The sequence below is a fragment of the Metopolophium dirhodum genome, chromosome 6 (genome assembly GCF_019925205.1).
Source record: "Metopolophium dirhodum isolate CAU chromosome 6, ASM1992520v1, whole genome shotgun sequence".
Taxonomy (NCBI): Eukaryota; Metazoa; Arthropoda; class Insecta; order Hemiptera; family Aphididae; genus Metopolophium; species Metopolophium dirhodum.
The window spans coordinates 2,423,660-2,432,528 of NC_083565.1; the positions used below are offsets into that span (position 1 = coordinate 2,423,660).

Genomic DNA, 8,869 nt, shown 5'->3' on the forward strand with positions numbered 1-8,869 from the left:
AGTCTATGTATAATATATATTATACTAAATACTGTGTACATTATAGATTTGTAATGTAGTTGAGAACATAAAAAATGTGATTGAAATAAACCAAATATTTTATTACAGTGATTATTTTTTTATTAAACAGAATCATACAGGACCATAAGGATTTTAAATTTTGCATTTAAATAATATAAAATGAAAAGTATAATTTCACTAAGATAGTAAGTGTTTAATTTATTATAATTTATCGTACCAATAAAATTGAACTCAAGAAACTATTGTATCATTTATGTGTAACTAAATACCTCATTTTTTGTTGCAAGCTAATAACCTTAGCAGTTGAAGCTGTACCATGAATAAAAACAAATTGAACTAAACATTAAAATATTAATTATATTGTTCGATTTTAAAATACATTTTTTTATCTCTTTAACTATTCTTATATAATATACAATATTGTAAAATTAAGTTTTGTTTTGTAAACTTATAAGTTTTCAAAGAAAAACTTAAAAAATAAGATTAAATATAATGGTATTATGTTATATTATACTCTTATAATTATATATATTTTCATATTATCTATTAACAAAATCACCCAAACAACAAATAACTTATAATATTTCGTACGGGTATATATTATTATAATATATCATATTAAAGTGAAAAAAAAAATATTATTTTTGACATGACGATTTTTTTTTGAATTGTTTATTTAATAGATTTAAATAATTTAATATTATCTTATTTCAAATATAATAAATAATACGTTATAATAATGATTATTATAATATTCCCTATAGCCATGATTCGATACAGACATACAACACACGATATACCTATATGAATATATGAATCCATATCAATGAAATAATACATTTTTGTAAAGTGGATATCTATTATAAAAGAATTATTAGGTAGTTATATTATAACTGATTACATAATATGAATTATCATTTATGTCAACTCCATGAAATTAGTAACCATTATGCATACTATAAAAATAAATAGGTACAAAAATGCTATAATATGTGCATTGTAATTTGACAATTTTAATTAAAATGAACAAAATATTTTTGACATTATTCAAAAATAGTTAAATTACGATAAATTCTAAACCGCCACTTTTAACTAGGTTATAAACTTTCGATTTTTATTATTTTTATTTGCTAGGTATGCGTAAAGCAGACTAATGCTATATATACGATATCATATTCAATTGGATTTAACTTTTATTTTAAGACCTATTAGTTTTAGATGAAGTTAAAATGTAATTTATTAATTTTATATTCATGAATACCAGTTATCATGCATATTATAATCAAGTTAATTATTTTAATTTTAATATAATTGTTTTATTAATAATTTATGCTGACACTTATATAACAAATTTATGGTCTTCAGTTAACCAATATCATTACTATTCACTCATCGCTGCGTATTGTGTATATATAGTAATAAGTACCTACATAGAAAAAATTATATGCACTTAATAAAAAACTTGATTTTTGTGTTATTTACCTTAAAAAGTTGAACTATTCATTCCGAAAATATTATTGACTTTTAATAAATGTTTTTTTTTTGTTTTTACTCAACTTTCTAATGCTCGAGATTTGATTTATGTTTATAATATATTATATTATGCCCAATGTGTACATTCAGGTAGGTATACATCTGCCTATTACTGGCAGGCTTACATATTAAAATAAATATATAATGCAGATTCTAGATACTGTGTAAAATAATAATGTACGTAAAATGGATGAAGATGTGAATATTCTCGCCAAAACGAGGATAGAGTTTTAAGTATTTTTTTTTTTATTTTTATAAGGCAGCTCGTATTGTTTTCGATTTATTTGGGAACGGCGTGTCGTGGGGGTCGGTCTTATAAGGGTAAAATATTATTACGTTTCCACGTGACACCTTTGCCACCGTCATCGTATTCGTCGTCGTCGTCGGTGGCGGCGGTGGCGTGTATAGTGTATATAATGATGAATGGCGGGTGTACGCTTTCTAGCAGCGTGCGGCGGGTGCGCTCGGCGAACCGTGAACTGGCGTCTGTGGCTAATTCGCCGTGAACGCAAGGCGAGGTATCTATCCTTGCCAGTCGTGTCTCCTTGGATACAAGCTCGCCAGGGCTTTTGACATCGGTCTGAAAATACCTGTCGACAGGTGAATAAGAGTATGAATTGATTTCCCGACAGGAATTCGCCGGCTCTCTCCTCGTTTATATTATATTGTATATAGATATATGGGCGAGTGTGTATGTGTGCTTGCAGGGGCGAGAAACCCGAGTGCAATGCGACGGACAAAAACGTCGAGTGACGGTGAATTATTATTATTATTATTATTACTATGGGTAGGAAAAAATATTTTATACGCTAGAAATATATATAATATTATACACAGGTAGTAAAATATAATATAATATAATGAAGGCGGCGGCGGTGGTGCGGTGGTAGAATCGAACGTGTCCGGTCAGTTTTCCAGGTGGACCGGCGTAGTTGACAAATTGCATTTCTTTGTCCACAAACCCTCGAAATCGCCATCCCCTTCTGGCCGTCCCCACACGCGCATACCGCACGAACCTTTGACGAGACGACGACGACGACTGCACTCGGTAGCGTTATATAGGCGTTGTTATATAATATATATCTATACGTACAATAATACATGATAGTGTGTCATTGTATGCGTGCGTGTGATGAGTGCGTTTTTCGTACCGACAGTATAATAATAACGTTTACATTTTTAGCGGTCGTTGACAACAATTGTTGCCGGATTTCAATGCGCCGCTGAATTATGCGCGAGACAATGATTATTATTTCTATAGGAATAATATTTGTATATATTATATACGCGTGTATTTTTCTATCGAATCAATATTATTATTGTTATTATTATCGTCGCTTTCACGCGGATTCCAAAGAGTACGCCTACTGCACATTGTCCGATGACAATACGCCCTCGCGATTATCGCAGTTACCGCCACTGCAGTACGCGCACATATGTATACAGCTAGTGTTGTGAGCTGGTAGCTAGCGATTGAGGGCCCCCCTCCGAGGTCCGAACAGACGTTGACCGAAAATAACCGAACTGGGGGTGCATTATAGTTTATAATAATAATAAAAATAAGAATAATCAAAAAACATGATTTTTTTTGTTGATTTGTGTACCGAATTTTTGCGAGGACGTACAAGCCATCCGTCGCGAACCTAACGCTCTTTATTGTATATTATATTATTATTATAACGTGCTACCGCTGACAAGTTAAGATTTAATGGTTTTTTCCCCTCCCGCGCGTCATTCAACGAAATCGAATTATTATATTTTGCATGACACACAATACCTATCATCGAAAACGTAGCTTGGTCAAATGTACATTTTCGACTGACATATATATTTTACCGCGTCGTGTAACAACAAACACACATCCTGTTTGATTATTATACCAAACGAGTTTGGTATTATAAATTATAATACATTATATTATTATACAGAAATACTGTATTGCTGCGTTCAATAGAACATATTAATATTGCAATAACCTAAACCGTTCGTAGCCGCAAATACTGAAGGTTAACGTAAGCGAAAATTTATCGGTACTCAGTGGACAATAACTGCAATGATTTTCAAAATGTTAAATACAATTTTACCAGATCAATTCAAAATATGTACACTATGACGTGTAGTAATATAGGCACGACTATAGGTACTCTGTAACGTATCAAGACCATAGGTTTAACGGCGCTCTAATCGGATTTTCATATAAATTATTATTATTATTAATTGTTTCTAATAATGTAAAAATATCGTTGAAACGTATTCTAGGATTTGCCATATTTTTATCCGTTATTGAGTAAATCAATGTAACATTGGATACTTTGTTAAAAAAAAAATAAATGAATACCTATATTTTACGTCATAATTGATATTAATACTATATGTTTACAACTACACTATAGTTCGTAGCTAATTTGAACCATGTAGAATTATAACGATCAAGTAACCCCCAAATCAATATTTAAATTTATTTTAAGCTATTTAAAAATAAGTGGAGTGAGAAAGCTGTTAATATTGCAATAGTTGGTCACTGCATTGTAACAAACAAAAGTTATTCATACAAAAAAATTATGCTCCCTATATACACTTGTTGAATGCCACTTACACAGTTATATAGATATTTGTACGTCATAATACTATTTATTAATAATTTTCTATTTTTTCACATTAATTGACATTTTCAGTTTTGCTGTTCTGATATTTAAAATACATTATCGAATTAAGTAGCTAGGTAATTATTAGATTACTAAGATTGGAAAATAACAGATGATTACTCGATACACAATATACCAATAAATTCTTATAGGTAATTTCATTAACTGCATCTAAGTAAAACAAAGGTGTAAACATGCCTATTATTTTTCTTGAATTAACAGAATCAATTTGTGTAATGTATATGTATCTAATAAAACGGACCATTTGTTTGAAAATTAAATGTGTATTTATTAAAGGAACCGACTTCACTTTAGATATTAAAGGGTCAAAAACCACAACATTTTTGTTTAATTAACTGAAAGATAAATGTAGCTGTTTTTAATTACGATTATATAAATTATTATTTTTACAAGTTTCTTCGTCGGACTAATACATTCTTTAACTAATTTATAGTAAGTTTTTTTTTTTTAGTGCGTTAGCTGTATATTATATATGATTACAAAAATAACTTACGCAAAAATGAAATGCAAGTTATTAAGTTAACTTTGCTCATAATTTCTTGGTACATCGCTGGATGGCCGAATATTTGTGAAAATTAGTTTTTAATATTTAAAATGGACTATAAAACATTTTTAAATTCAAGGTTTTGAAAATAATCGAGAAACTCAGTGTAATAAGATAATAATAATTAGTAAGCTCATAAAAATATTGAAAAGCTAAAGGCTATGACTTACAGTTCCATTGTTCATTAAAGCTAAAATGTATCCCCTGCTTGCATATTTCTAAATCAACTATACAAAATTACAAACGTATTATTATAGATACGCGTACCCAAAATAATATCATAACGATCGTTTAAATATCGACCCACTTGTACCTAACAATTTTATCGGTGTAACATAATATACTTAAGCGAGTAAATAACATTAGACATTGGATTCGTACACCGGCGACGATCGTCAAAAACGTGTAATTTTATTCGTTTGCCAACTCAACCGTCTTGATTAATGTTCGGATTTGTTGTTTATTTTTTTTCTTTAAACCAAGCGCGAAGGTCCCGTATAAATTATTGGTGTACCGTTTTTTTTTTTATTTCGTTTTTTAGATTTGCATTCGTGAGGGAGCGTAAAAAGTATTAACAATCTTTCCCGTTGTTTCTTTAACGAAACCCTTTTGTCACGGTCGAACCAGACGATAATTATTATTTAGCCCCAACTTATATATATATATTTAGGTGATATTTCCGATGAAAACCCCAACGGGGTTGTGCACGGCAGTGGGTTAGTGGGAGGGGGATGAGTGGGTGGAAAGGGTTTAGGTGGCACGCAATTTATCAGCCATTGCAGGGTTTTGAGCGATTAAAACACAAGCCGGCAACGACAACAGATGCGGAGGGACGACGACGACGACGACGACGACGGAGAAAAGGAACGAACGATATAGCAACGAAGTATCGCGCATATATATACACATATTATATGTATATACACGAGGCAGGAGAGTATAGTAGCTATGCTTATATTATATATGTGTGTGTGTGTGTGTGAGAGTGAAAATGCTGATGGGTTCTAATCCTTCCGCCAGGCTTTTGTCTCTCTTTCTTCACCGCGCGGTCTCTCTCTCGCTCTATGTGTATACATAGGTATGTATATATATGTATATATGTGTATGAATATTTATACGCCATTCGTCGGGCTTAAGAGTGTCTTTAAACATTTCGTCGTCGTGTACTTAGCGCGTACTTTCGTGTCCCCGCCACTGCGACGCATATATATATATATAATATATATGTACCCGGCGCGCATTAATCCGCGGAAGCCCTAATTTCGGCTGGCAAACTCGAAGTCGCGCAATCCTTTAGCTCGCCGCGCCAGCCACTTGCCGTTAAAACGCTTCCGGGTGCGTTAAAACGAGGTAAAACAAAAACAACGAAAGGTTGACAAAATGCGCACCACTATAATAGGTATACACTCCATATTATATTATTTATATTACATACACACACACATATATATAGTATACAGTATATGTCATATACCTCCGTTGTATATAATGTCTCGGCGCAAAGGCCCGCGAGCGTACCATATTAATATGACCTATACCTATATGGCTATATGTGTCATTATTATACTCTGCGTGCTTTTATAGTAACTATAGTACCTAAGTATATAGGTGCCACTAGGTGCACTCCGCAGTTTGAACGTGACCTAAGTATATAGGTGCCAATAGGTGCACTCCGCAGTTTGAACGTGACCTAAGAACTTGCGCGAACAACAAACTCGCGACCTGGAGTCGAATGTATAGTCGTCCGTAGTCGTCGTCGGACTCGTGGAAACGAAAACCCGGCACGTCCCGTTTTGATATAATATTATAGGGTATGGATAATAATAATATATGCTAGGTAATTCTCGATCGACTAAGAATTAGTCATACTAAATTCTCATATGTACACCCTAGGGCAAAGACATCTCCATCCTCATGTCCGATATGCAACACAAATAACTCCATCAAGCACGCCATCATCGTTTAACGCCCAAACTTCAACGAAGCCAGAAATTAATTTAACATTCCAGACAATTTATATGAAGCGATTTGTCCATTTTCAAACCACCTCAACATATAATTTCTGATCTTAAAAAACTTGAAATGTACAGTGTTATGTAATGTAAAAATGTAAATATTTATGTGAGTTAGTAACCTTTGTTATCGATTCTAATAATAAAAGAAATAAAAAAAAAATAGAAAAACATAAATGGTATTAAAACTTTTATCTCACGTGTTCGTGTCGGTATTGTTGCGACACCGGTCGTCGATGCGTTTTCAAATTGATATTATTTACTTACGGTCGATTTACGTTTTTTTTTTCTATACCTCATCACATTCAGCCGGTCATTTGCTCAGGCTTGGTTGTATTAAACGTACTCCTGGGGAGACGCGCACATGTCGAGTATAGGTAGGTACATAATATAATAATCGTATTCACAAATAATTAAAACGGAAAAAAAGCGGTCACGACTCACGCGAGTTATATAATATAATTTTAATCCCTTCGTTGTATCGTATATACCTGTATACCATATATTATATGGTTTTCTACTCGCGACCACCACCGTAATATTTTATTCGTCGTATTCTCCATTCATACTGATCCCCACACATTCACCGTATTATGAATTATGATAATAATATTATAATACGACTACCGGCTATCATATTGTTGTTATTATGTGCACAGTGGCTATTACAAAACGTACGAAGTACAAGTATATGTACATACCTATTTAAATATGGGTACTGTGTAATAGGCAAGCTCTTTAGTCCTTGGGTAATTCTCTCGTTTACAATCATCATCGTTTCAATAGAGAATTTCGAACGTGACCTGTATTTGTAAAGGGCTTCGTTTTCAAAGTGTATACGTAAAAAAAAATACATATTATAATTCAATCCAAACTTGTATGGTAACAAACCACATGGCGTAATATTTTCATCACACACTTTTATCGACCCCAAAATTACGCATCATGTTACCTACCCGTATAGTGTAATATTGTACAGAATCCGTTTACAATACGCGAGTATATATTTTTCATTGTTGACAAATATTATTATGTTTTGTATTTGTATAGTAGCTGGTAACTACATTATAATTCAACCTATATTCGTTTCCAAATCGTATACACATAATATTATTACATCGATCGAATTCTGTATTTTAGATTCTGAGCGAAGCGATGAATGTATTGATTCTACAATGATGTGTGTTTTTTTTTTTATTTTAGATTCTGAGTGAAACGATGAATGTATTGATTTTACAATGATGTGTGTTTTTTTTTTATTTTTTTTTTATTTTTTTATTTTTGTGTCTGTGTACACGATAAGTAGTCGAAATAATGCTTCGATTTTCGACTTCAGTATCTTGTTCGATGGGAAAGTGAATATCGTTGGTGCATTGGGGAGGTCAAATTAATTTCCCAGTAGTTTTCAAAAGCGATGTGAAAAACAAAAGAAAAATTAAGGAAAAACGGGAATTTTTACGCAAAATCGATTTTTAACAAAATCGATTTTGGTTATTGGTGTAACTCTAAAACAAATGACCGTAGATGCATGAAATTTTCACTGGTTGTTTATATTTGCATTTTCTATACACCATAAAATTTTGAAAATATTTTGACTCTTTTTGAGCTGTTTACGGCCATTGTCAGTTTTCAATTTTTTTAGTTTTTTTTTCTATAAATATCAATAAAATTTTATCTGTTGAGTAAAAAAGCTTGAAAATTTAATAGAAGGCTCCCAGGTTATTGTTTCAAAGGCAGATGAAAAAAATTAAAAATCCTTAGTCACAGTTTTTAATTATAAGCATTTAAAGTTCAAATTTTGACAAAATACGGAAAAATCACGAAAAATAGCAAATTATTTTGATGAGAATTCATAAAAATTTTTCTTTTTAAATCTAAGATTTGAAAATGTAATATAAGATTACTCATAAGTTTGTCTACCTTTATCAAAAAAAAAAATGTCTAGAAGAAACTTAAATTAAATTTTTATGAGCGTCTGAAATTTATATTTTTACAACATTTGAAATTCACTCAATTTCTCATGTAACAATTTTCTTATTTTATTGTAATTAAAAAACGAATGACTGTAGATACTTGAAAATTTCACTGAATGT

The 8,869-nt window shown here is 31.6% G+C and overlaps 1 pseudogene; it reads right to left on the bottom strand.

Annotated features, from left to right (window-relative positions):
* Positions 1–677: 677 nt before the first annotated feature.
* LOC132946813 (uncharacterized) lies at positions 678–8,459 on the bottom strand (annotated as a pseudogene).
* Positions 8,460–8,869: the final 410 nt, after the last annotated feature.